The 13,101-nt window shown below is 40.7% G+C and overlaps 1 pseudogene; it reads left to right on the plus strand.

Annotated features, from left to right (window-relative positions):
• The first annotated feature begins 9,682 nt into the window (after nucleotides 1–9,682).
• On the plus strand, nucleotides 9,683–12,215 carry LOC147607387 (uncharacterized; annotated as a pseudogene).
• The last annotated feature ends 886 nt before the right edge of the window (nucleotides 12,216–13,101 follow it).

Genomic DNA, 13,101 nt, shown 5'->3' on the forward strand with positions numbered 1-13,101 from the left:
AATCATCTGGTCCAAATGTCATCTTCTGCAAAAGCAGTGCCAATTTGTTAAGAGCATTCCACACATTTGTTTTTTCTACTCTAGTCTTTCCTCCATTGCTTCGATCAAGAATGACCATATGTAACTTTTTACATGCTTCATATTTCTCTGGTTGTTGTACTAGTAGCTCTCCATTTTCATTTCGTGGTGCAGAGAGGAATTTCCTTGCTTTTGAGCCACCAAAGCAAGGCTTGCATGGTACATTGCCGCTTGCTCCAGACTTTTTTTCATCCTTCTTTAATTGTACACCTGGCCTCGATGTAAACCCATCCCAGATAATACTTCTTCCACCCTTTTACATGTTTCTTGGGCATCAGAAGCTGGATCTATTTTATAAGCAAAACATACATATTCATAAACCAATTTGTCTATGATCCTCACTAGTGTATGCAAAGTGCAAAAGTTTACTCTTGTCAAGGGGATGTCAAGAATAGGATCTACTCGTACCATTTAGAGCCCATGACAAACAAATTGATCACATGTATGACACCCTTCTCTGCTGCGTGTTTCTTCCCATTCTTACCTTTGTTTCTAGACCACATAGAATATATGCAAGGAAACTCTGCATTTGCTACATTTAACACACCAAACATGCACTTTAAAGTTTTGAGATCTCCATCATGGTGCCATTCCACTTGATACTCACCATAACCTTCCGCGTGCAAACTTTCACCATGATTTTGACGTTGCACTGTATTAGGTATCTCTGTCAAGTTAAAGAAAATCTTCAAAATCTCATGATCTTCCTTTGGTAGTTCAAATGCAGCAAGCCACCAAATTTCATTCTCAGACTATACACTAAAGTAATCAGGATGACCAGGCAAGATGTTAGGATCCAATGCTCTATTCATGAGAGTTAGACTAACACGTTCTAGCTTCTGACCTTTGATAACCTCACTTTCATCAAGCTTCAAAATAAATTTTATCTTACCTCCACATTCTGCAAACAGATATACTATAAAATTTTACCATTAGAGATTGTAACTTGCATACATCTATTATTTGTGTGCAAGACAAACCGCACTTCCTTTGACCCATACTTGCATATATGTCTGTGACATAAATGCATTGGCTCACCAATTATGTGCATGAGACTCTCTTATGCTCAAAATAGAGTGCCCATATATTGAGACTAAGATTAAAGAATATCACTTTATAAAAGTATTAAAGTTTTAATGTTCAAGTGTATGCTTGATAAATCTAAGCCTCCAAATTAAATCAAAATGTGCACAAGCTATCACAAATATATACAAATCTTGTTTCCAAAAATATGTGGCATCAAATAATAATGTGTGTGCATCCTTATCGATATTTTGAATACTCTTTACCTATAAAAAAATTGGTAAACAAACATTCCATAAGTATATAAGCCATCACTAAATACATATTTGTTAGGCGTAAGGAACCTAGGAATCACTCTGCCATACAAACTAACTATAACAAACATTGGAGGTCCCAAATATATGTCAATGTACACCAAACGTATTAATATTTACAATGGATTTACCCATGATATTAACATAATTTGACATGGCATAAAAGTGTCCTCAAATTATCTTAGAGGGTAGAGTAATATTTTTTAAGAGATTAAAATAAATTCTCATAACATTCCCTCTTGCTTGAGTTTGCAATTGCCCTTAATTGTAGGTTTGTTGAAAAGAACGGAGGATCTTAGGGAAGGCACAAAAATATTTCTTAGGTACCCATCTTGCATCTTCACAAGGATGATTTTGAAAAGTCATCAAGTATTTGATATATTGATTTCTAGTATGTCGATGTAATTTGTTGGTCAATGATAGTATCTTGAATCAAAACTTCTTCCCCACCCTCAATATAAGAGGTGGATCTTCATACACAAGATGAGTGGAAAGTGATCCCCTGACACTACAACACAACCCGCCCGTAGTGAGGCTTATTTACATCGCTATGTGCGTCATTATGGTGTGTCGCTTATGTGACTCCAATAACGACACTACAACACAACTCGCTCGTAGTAGTGAGGTTTGTTTACATCGCTATGTGCGTCATTATGGTGTGTCGCTTATGTGACTCCAATAACGACACCAAGCCGTAGTATAAGAATCGAAAAATCATCACTTAAGCGACACCAAATGCATCGCTTTTAAGAGATGCCTGTTGATTAAGCATCGCTTTTTGAAAGACGTTTGTCTCCTCAAAGCGCGCTTAAATGATGATGGGCATCACATAAGCGACCCTCAATGGACATTTTAAAAAGTTTGGTTCCCATCAGAGCATGTTTGGGTACGATGGTATGGGGAAGACCCGGATTTTCCATGGCCTCTTAAGCACCAAGAGACTTGAAAAATCCGCACTGGGCGCTAATTACCAATCCAAACATGCTGTGATTGTGACCAAACTCTGCAAGCATGTGGGTGTGGGTCCCCCCCACATGCTTGCAAAGTTTGGTCCCCATCGGAGCATGTTTGGGTACGATGGTATGGGGAAGGCCCGGATTTTCCATGGCCTCTTAAGCACCAAGAGACTTGAAAAATCTACACTGGCCGCTAATCACCAATCCAAACATGCTCCAATTGTGACCAAACTTTGCAAGCATGTGGGGGTGGGTCCCCCCATATGCTTGCAAAGTTTGGTCCCAATCAGAGCATGTTTGGGTACAATGGTATGGGGAAGGCCCGGATTTTCCATGGCCTCTTAAGCACCAAGAGACTTGAAAAATCCACACTGGCTGCTAATTACCAATCCAAACATGCTCCCGGATTGTTACCAAACTCTATAAACATGTGGGGGTGGGCCCCTCCCACATGCTTGCAAAGTTTGGTTCCCATTGGAGCATGTTTGGATACGATGGTATGGTGAAGGCCCGGATTTTCCATGGCCTCTTAAACACCAAGGGACTTGAAAAATCCACAGTGGGCACTAATTACTAACCCAAACATGCTCCGATCATGACCAAACTTTGCAAGCATGTGGGTGGGGGTGGGCTCCCTCCCACATGCTTGTAAAGTGTGGTTCCCCCTATCAGAGCATGTTTGGGTACGATGGCATGGAGATTTTCAATGAACAATATGATAGCCAAAGTGTTAAAAAATTTAAAAAAATCAAGAACATCAACTTAAATGTAATGATACTCAATAATGAAAAAGATCATAATGATATAAACATCAAATAAGTACATCAGAATGAAAATGAGCTACCCCAGCTAGTCTGAGGTTAGTCACTCCCCATAAATCTAAGTACTATGTACGTGAGCTAACCTAGCTAGTCTGAGTTTAGTCACTATCAACGGCAACCCAATCAAAATTATCATCTCTAACTGCTGGTCGACATGTGCGTCGAGGCTGCTGTGCACGTCGAGGAGGCTGTACCGATTGCGGGGGTCATCGAATATCTGCAGGGAGGTCTGCCTCAAAGGTAGGATCATGAGCTAGTGTCGGTGTACTCGGGAGCTCACGAGTCCCATAGGCTACTATAGCCCTCTTCCTCTCTCTATGTCGTGCTACTGCAAGACGTCTCTATCTGTAAACCCAAAATCTATATCAGCAATGGTACGTGTCTGCCACTCTGCTCGTGTAAGGACACACTGCTCATGAGAAGCAGCACTGCTAGCACCATCACCCGAGGTGCCACTAGGACTAGCACCACCCACACGCTCGTATGCTGTGATCTGGCTCTCATGAAGGACTCTATGGTATGCATCAACCTCATGTGCACTCCACTCAATCTCTGGAGGAACCTCAAGCTTCTGATCTCTGTCATCATCAGCGGCATCGAGTCCCAAGTCAGTATAGTTGAGGTAAAATCAAAGAGGCCTGCCAGTCCTAGCATCTACTCGAACGAGGCCTGGGTGAAGATCATCAATGCCCAAAACTCTGTATGTCCCTAGTAGGTCAATGCGTGCACGGCAAGAGGGACATGCTGAGAAGTGTACTAGCTCTTGGGTGATGCAAGACAAATGGAAAAAATGTCCACATCCCAGGGCATATCCACCAGTACTGTCAATGTCCTCGATACAGAGAGTGCAGCAAGCATCACGTAGGAATGGTGGTGCATCCTGAGGGAGAGGTCGTCGAAAAACCTCCTGTAAAAACAGGCCGTGGATATAAAGGCAAGTAGGGCACTGTCACGTCTGAGGATTTGCAAAACTCTCGAACATGCAGCATCAACAACTGATCTGCCCTATGCTGTGCAATCCGATCCATAACCATGTGATACTGCACCTCAGCTCTAGAACTCTCTACCTCCTATGCAAAAAAGTAAAGCATAAAAATAATTGATAAGTCTCTCTCATTAGGTATTACTTAAAGAAATTTATAACTTAGGACCTTAATTATAACTCTTTTACGTGCAAGAGAAACCTACCTGCTGGATGTCAGACTCTCTCACATGCCATGTCTCTGCAGTAGCTACCTCTGCTGTCTGGTAATGCAACTCTAAGGCAGTCAATCTCCTGAGAGTCTCAGTGGTAGGTGTGGGACCCTACATGACACAATCAACCATGCCGCTCATGTTAAAATATAGAAAAGTACATGTAAACATGTAAATAAATGACTAAAAAAACTTAAGAAGTAATAAATATGTAAATATCTTGACATCTGTTCGTCGGTATCGATCGTGAGAACAAGCACACCATGTGCTGGATGCTCTCCGTGGTACTCCGTACGTCGATGCCAACCTGGGTGCCAAGAGCCTTGACTGTCGACATAGGCACAAATGAAGGATCTGTAGGAGCTACACGGAGGGCTGGTGGAGGCCGCCTACCCTGGTCCTGGAGACGGCCTCGGCCAGCACCACCACCTCGGCCAGCACCACCACCCGGCCGATGGCTAGTGTAATCCACCTCCTCCCCTAAGACAAACTCCACATATAATTGCTTTGCGAAGTATATGGGAATCTGGCGGTTGTTCGGCATCCTCCCATATGCGGCAACATATCGACTATAGATATGTGCCTCCATACAAGGATGCGAACACTGCGAATAGGCTCTACATGGGAAAGGGATTTCTCCTTCCCACCATCAACAGATCAAAGAGATGCTCTATGGCGCTCGTCCTTAACCTCCTCCAGCAAATAAATCATCCATGTCATCTACAGCATTGTACAAGTGAGAACTGTGGGTTTCCATCACTACTGTGATCTGGAAACCGCTCACCGTGCGATAAGGGGAAAGCAAAGGAGGGCGAATGCAGCTATCGCAGCATGGATGGTATGGGCCATGGCTAATACTCAATGGAAAAAAAAAGACTTACACCGTGGATGGTATGGAAGGCAAGAAATTTTGGAGCGCAGAGATATGCCGATGTGTCAACTGACATCTTTATATAGGTCAAATAATAGGGCTAACATCACATGATTTAGGATCGAGTGCCACGTGTGGTAGGGCTTACGTTATCGTCCATTCATGAATTGCCACATGTAGGGCTGACGCTATCGACATCATTGTGTTTTGCTCTATAAAAAGGAGGAATATTTTTTTCAACGCTTTTTTCTACGTCAATTCCTTTGCTCGTGTGTAGCTCGACAGACAGCTCAATCCTTCCATCCACATGGAAAATCGCCTTCTATCTTAGCCCTTGTAGGTTTTTTACTCTCTTTCCCTTGTCTTTCACTCTCTTTGTTCATGGCGCGATACGACCATTCTCTTACTTTTGGAATCGTCATATCGCTCCATGGACGGTTGGGTTAATTCGCCCGCACATTATTTCCACATTGTTGTTTTGTTCATCGCACGATATTTATATTAGTCCACATTTGAATTCACCAAATCGCACGGTGGATGGTTGTCAAGTGATTTTTGGCTACTAATTATGCCTTCTCTTTTCTAGTACTGCCATGGCCCACACGAAATAGACTGTCCAGGAGAGTTCCAGTAGCGCTAGTGCTAGCACACTAGATCCAGCACCAAATCCAGCACCGGTTCTAGATCTTCCAGAAGACGTTCCAAAGGACCTTGGCGAACATGTGCTTCTTGAGGTCAAATCTAGCACCGTCAGGAATATTTTAAATGCTCGGGTCGCTTTGCAGAGGCAAAGGAAACTATTTGCAGAGATAAGGAAGGCGCAGGCGACTGTGAATCTCCTCATCCCCACCAAAGCTCATTTCTTGAGGATTGTCAAATCGATTAGCGACATAATAAAGGCAAAAGTTACTTTAAATGGCAAAGTAGCGCTGTTGCATGTCTTCAAGAGGCATGCAAGGACTTGCTTATAGACTTTTTGAATGATAGTAACATTTGTGTTGCCCATGCCAGGAGGGTCACACTAAGGGACAAGGACATGGCAGTAGTAAGCAGAGTTAGGTATAGGTATGATAAGTTCATGCAACCTCTGCCATTAAGGGATAGGAAGGAAACATAAATCCTCTCCATTCCTCCTACTTTGAAGAGGAAGAGGGATACCGACAAGATGGTTATTGAAGAGGTGACAACACCAAGTCCACAAAGGATGAAGAGGCTCGTAAAGGGGGCGGATTTGAAGGGAAAGGAGTCTATTTTAGAAAAGAATGTGGTTAGAGATAAATTGGCAAAAAACCTGAAGTTGGAGAGAGAGAATAATGACAGACTTAAGGCGGATTTGAAGGGAAAGGAGTCTGTTCTAGAAGAGAATGTGGTTAGGGATGAATTGGCAGAAAACCTGAAGTTGGAGAGAGAGAATAATGACAGACTTAAGGCAGTGCCTAGTCCGATCGTATTATGCAATGTCTCGTACACCACCGAGCAGGAGGAGTACCTCCTGCTCGTACACCACCGAGCACCATATTGCTCCAACGGATGTTTATATGCTCGTTGAAAAGAATAGAGAGATCAATGACAGTATTATGCTTATTTGTTTAAGGTGTGTACTCTTCGCCTTTTTTTTTAATGCTTCCTTATTTTGATTCTTGTTTCCCTTTCCTAATGTTTTTATTTCAATCTGCAGGGCATTGTTGAAAGAGCATTTGCCAGACCAGGCAAAGCAAGTATATATTTGTGATCCTTTGGTATCAACTATCCTAATTGACCAGAATTTTATCCTTTCATATGATATAACTGAATGAATAGTAAATGAGAAAGACAACACATTCATCCACCATTGAAGCATGTGAAACATAGAGAGGGGAAGGGACACATACCCCATAAGTTTTGAATTGCTTGTATCACACCATCCATATATTGATTGCAAGTTCAATATAAAGAGGCAAGTGCGGAGAACTGAAACACATGCTCCATGGTAAAGTGGTAGACGAGCAAGCCTATGTAGCTCTTTGTCCTCTCGAGAAGCATGCTCCACACGTTGTCTGATGTCTTCTACTTCATGATCATCTACTTCATGGGTTATGTCGTGTTGTAGGGCATCTATCATGTCGGCCATATCATGTTCTATAACTTGATCCGAGTACATAAAAGCTTGCTCGTGTTCCAATCCCACTGAGGTTACCTCTCTCCTTGCTCTTTTTCTCCGCTGAGGTTGGATATCCACTGGTTCATTGTTACCTGAGTGAACATTGAGGCCAGTAAGTAGATGTTGCAAGTGCTCTATTGGAAATACGTATACGCGGAGCCAGGGAAAAATGTCTCAATACCTTTCTAGGGACCTTACCTTTCTCCTCTTTATAACGAGGAGTTTGAAATTTTGGACATGTCACACCGTCCTCGTACTGACCTCTATATAAAATACAATCGTTGGGACATGCATGTATAGAAGAATAGTCGAGTCCAAGACTACTTATCATCTTCTTCACCTCATCATGTGATGTAGGAAGGGAATTGCTTGTCGGCAAGAACTTCTGAGAGAGTAGCCTGCAAAGTCCATTAAAAACAGATCAATAAGAACAAAACATATTGTGATTACTCCTAAAATATTTAGATTTAAAAAAATGCTAGATAGTTACATACTTCAAAAGTGCTGAAATGGATATATTACTCCATCCAAAACGGTTTTGAAGATTCAGAATAAGTAAGCTTGCACTGAGTCGTGTCAGTTGGCTTCCTGCGTAGATACGCTTTAGAGCTTCTTCTCAAAGATACTTCTCGTTGTTATTAGGAATATCGCTTGCACTATTATTTTGATACGAATCCTCAATAAAATCAGACATGCCATCGTCGTCATCAAAGATATGGTCCCGCACATTATTGAAGTCCTGAGAATATTGTTTTTTTATTCTTGCATACACATTAGGATCACTCCTGCGTAGGATCCTCATGCACTCTATTGACATGTGAGATGCATCATGTGAACGTTGATTTGTGATATTGTCGATGTCACAATCTGGAATCTACATATTTGAAGGCAATATCAATAGCATGCTTCTATATAAAAGAAAAGAGAGATACAAAACAGTTACAGACAACAAAAAATGATTATCAAATTAAAATAGAGACAGTAGAGAACGTGGTGCAAATTAAACTGTAGAATTAGGGTCCAAGAGGTCCAAATAACATTAGGAAATGTATACAATAAAGCTCTCAATCCTCATCTGTTAAGGGTGCTTGTGGAGGTCTACGCCATCCATAATTGACCAGCAATTCATCACCAGCACGTAATGATCTAATAGCATTGACAACTATGTATCTTTCTACATCCCTGCTCATATGTTCTGGTTCATGACTATTCTCACACTCCACAAATGTGCAATTGGTTCTTGAACGAGTCTTGAACTCATCCCTCGACTACTATTGATTAAACTTGCTATGTTTCCTTGAGAGTAAGGTCTTCCATCAACATAGAGTCTTTGTCCTTCTGCATGTGTGATCCCTCTATCAGAAAGAGAGGCTGCATTGAGACATAATCCATAAGTACTCATGCTTTGAATGTAGCGAGTAAGCTGATGCCATGGACCCCATCTATATAAAGGTCCACAGAAAGACATAAGGGTGACCTCTGAACGAGGGGTAACATGTAAATCCTGTGCAATAAAGAGGCCTCGTCCTGCTCCACTGATGGTAGATGGAGCAATCATGTAGCCACTGCCCCAGAAGCTAAAAACCACTCCATCTAAAGGAAGTGATCCTCTCTGCCATCCTCCGTATCATCTTCGATCATACGTCTATACTAGAGAATGCAAACGAGTAGGCAACGGATGATCTCCAACCATCTCGGCCTCCAAAGCAGGAGGTAGAGGATGTCGAGAAACCTCAAGCTGTAGCTGACAAGTGACCTGTCCATGCCGTGTGCGAGGGACATGTGCACCACTGATAGTGAAGTCATCCTCGTCATCAAGTGAATATACCTACATATATGATATGGTTACATTATATATGAGCCTTTGATTTATAAAATAACCAATAATAAAACTAAGGGAGAACAGTCACATACCATAGGTCGATGTCGCTCCTTAGGTGGCGGTGCTCGCTCAAAAGTACCATGAGTCATCTCATGTGAAAAGAACTCCCGTCGGCCTCCGATATGTGCCATGACAACGAGTGCACCAGCATATAATAGACTCGTCGTAGTAGAAATCATCATAAACAGGCTCATGTGCAGTATTGGAACTCTGTGCACCCCAATCACCATGAGTAGGAGGTGGTGGTGTACCCTCTGATTGGTCCGAATCTGATTTTCAAGTACCATAAAAACACGAGTCATTAATCAAATGATCGAGAAGAAAAAAGCAATGCATGAAAGAAAACATTGAAATCTAACAAGTTCTATGGTATGCAATATGAAAAATAAACAGACGCTACTGTATGGTGGAGACAAACAAGAGGAGGGCTGATATGTGCATGGAGACATGGCAATACTTCCGCAAGGAGAGACGCCTACGCATCACTTTTCCTCACGAGAAGGTGCGTGCCTTTGCTAATGTATATCAGAAATTTGAACTTTGATAGATTGATTCTAAATATTCCCTAATCTATGTCATTTTGTTTAATGAAATTTACATAGACGGCAGCACGAAAGAGACTGCAAGTTGGTCACACATCTAGACTAGGCCGGATGGGTCGAGATGGATTTGTGGCCACATTTGTGAGTAAAAATCGTTCTAATTTTAACTTTCAAAGATACTATTATTGAATGAAGAAATCAATAAGTCTTTGGTTCTGTCTTAATGCAGACCAGAGACTATGGTCGTGCACCTATGGCGCAGGAGATGGAGTATGCTACATACTACGGGTACCACGCTTTGTAGGCGACACTTCCAGACACGCCTCATCCACTTGTGGGTATCACTGATTTGTTTTGTGGTTTATTTTCATATTAACTGTAATATATTCTTATTTGATTTCACTAAGTAATGCAGGAGCAACATGGCGAGGAGGACATGACAGAGGTGGCTCGACAAGAGACCGAGGGGCGACGACGAGAGTCTGAGGCAGGCGGCGGCGGCGTGATCCCGGGTGGGGACATGGGTGGTGGCGGTGGTGATGGTGGTGTTGTGGTTGGGGGCACGGGTGGTGGCAGTGCTGATGTTGATGATGATTCCGAGTATGATAGTAGCGACTCATATAGTGATGGCTCACGTAGTGATACTTAGTGATCTGTTTTGTATATGAGAGGATTGATCACCACACACTGTAGACACATGTACATATATTTGTTGATGATATATATTGACATATGTTCTCGTTGCATCGCTGAATTTGTCTATTGTCAAACAATCATTTGTCGGTAAGTTAATTAGCCTAAGTATGTGCAAGAAGCTAGAACGTTATTTATTTATCTGTATGTTTTAAAACAAAACAAATCCTAAACAAGAAAAGAGGCGAGCCCACGATGTAACACATCAAAAGAAGCAAAAGATTAGCAAGCATCACCAATTTCTCAAAAGCTCTTAGAAAGCTAGATAGAGACGAATCAAAAACTTTATCGCATTTCGAGTGACTGTTTTTCTATGTTAGGCTCTAATATTAACAAGCTTTTGATTTTCATATTTTTTGCAGGGGTCCCTGATTGTACGATACGTATCAACTCAAGCTAACTTTCAAGCTTAAAGATCTGAACCATGAAGTTTCAAAGCACGTGATTTCAAAGTACCAATTTATGTACCACGTACCTGTACCATGGAACCATTTGCAAGTACAAGGTTTCAACATGATACCATTTGCAAGTACAAGGTTTCAACATGATACCATTTGCAAGTACGAGGTTTCAACATGATACCACGTACCACGTACCTGTACCATGGAACCATTTGCAAGTACGAGGTTTCAACATGATACCCAACTCAAGTACCAAGTACTAAGTACCAAGTCTAACACTAAAAAGCTTTCTTTGTTCCCATGTTTATTGCTTAAGGTACCCTAAAGTTAGACCGACCAATTGATACCATATATCATGTATCAATTGCGAGTTCGAAGTTTCATTATGGAGCCTGATACTAAATCAAGTACCAAGCACCGAATCTAGTACCAAGTACCATGTACCAAGTATCAAGTACCATGTACCAATTACTATGGACTATTATGTACCAATTACTATGGACCATGTACCAATTACTATGGACCATGTACCAATTATCAAGTACCATGTACCAATTATCAAGTACCATGTACCAATTACTATGGACCATGTACCAATTATCATGTACCAATTACTATGGACCATGTACCAATTATCATGTACCATGTACCAATTACTATGGACCATGTACCCATTATCATGTACCAAGTACCATGTACCAATTACCATGTACCAAGTACCGTGCACCAAGTACCATGTACCAAGTAGCTTGAAAATAGTTATTATTAAAAAAGTCTTTTAATTGCTGTTTTTTGTCCATCCCCATTCCCGTTCGTCGGGATTGCTTACATACATACATACATACATACATACATGCATGCATGCATACATACATGCATGTATATACATACATACATATGACATACATACTGTAAGGACCCTTTTTGATATAGACATGTATATACAAAATTTTGGCATAAAGACTTAATTTTTGGTTGTGTATATTTTGCCTCTTAGTAAAATAATATATTTTGAGTCAGTTACTAACATGTCTGGGGTGTAATAGTAGTACGCCACCGTTTGCTTCTAGTCTTCATTTTGAAGGAAAATACGGTCCGGAATGCGGATCCGGAAGGAGCCGGAATATCTATATGAACCGGAATGCAGACCGGAATGGACTTCCGGAAGGCAGAGAGACAGGAACAGAGGAGATCCGGAAGAGTGCGGGACGGGAACCTTCCGCATACAGTACGGAAGAATGCGGGACAGGAACCTTCTGCAAGCCGTACGGAAAACCAGTCAGATTCCGTATGGAAATAACAGAGTACGGGATACCGGATGAGATACATACATACATAATGTCTTACATACATACATATATGTATACATATACAATGCATGTATGCATAACACTACTATGTGTGTATGTTATGTGTGTATGTACTATGTATGTACATACATTATGTATACATATACAATGCATGTATGCATTGTATATATGTATGTACTACTATGTGTGTATGTACTATGTATGTGCATGCACATTGTATATGTGTATGTATATGTATATTTATATGTATATGTATATGTATATGTATTATATAGATATATATATAATATGACATATGTACTACATATGACATACATTTGTGCATATATATATATATATATATATATATATACATATATAATGCATGCATGCATGCATTATGTATGCAGAACATACGTATGTACTATTATATGTGTATGTACTATGTATGTACATGCACATTGTATATGTGTATGTATATGTATATGTTTATGTACATGTATTATATAGATAAAGTAAAGCTTGAAAATAGTTGAAGTTAAATAAAGTTTTTTGAACTGTCAATCTTTGTCCCATCCTCGGGATTGCCCTATCCCCTTCCCCGCTCCCGTTCGTCAGGAATGCTTACATACATACATACATGCATGCATGCATACATACAATGTACATACATACATACATGCATGTATATACATACACACATGCATAGATTCATACAATGTAGATACATATATACATGTGATATACATACATAAATACATAATGTCTTACATACATACATATATAATGCATGCATGCTTGCATTATGTATGCATAACATTAAACATATGTATGTACTACTATGTGTGTATGTACTACTATGTGTGTATGTACTATGTATGTGCATGAACATTGTAT

The sequence above is a fragment of the Cibotium barometz genome, chromosome 55, assembly GCF_041138505.1.
Source record: "Cibotium barometz isolate CiBa-2024 chromosome 55, ASM4113850v1, whole genome shotgun sequence".
In the NCBI taxonomy this organism is placed as follows: Eukaryota; Viridiplantae; Streptophyta; class Polypodiopsida; order Cyatheales; family Cibotiaceae; genus Cibotium; species Cibotium barometz.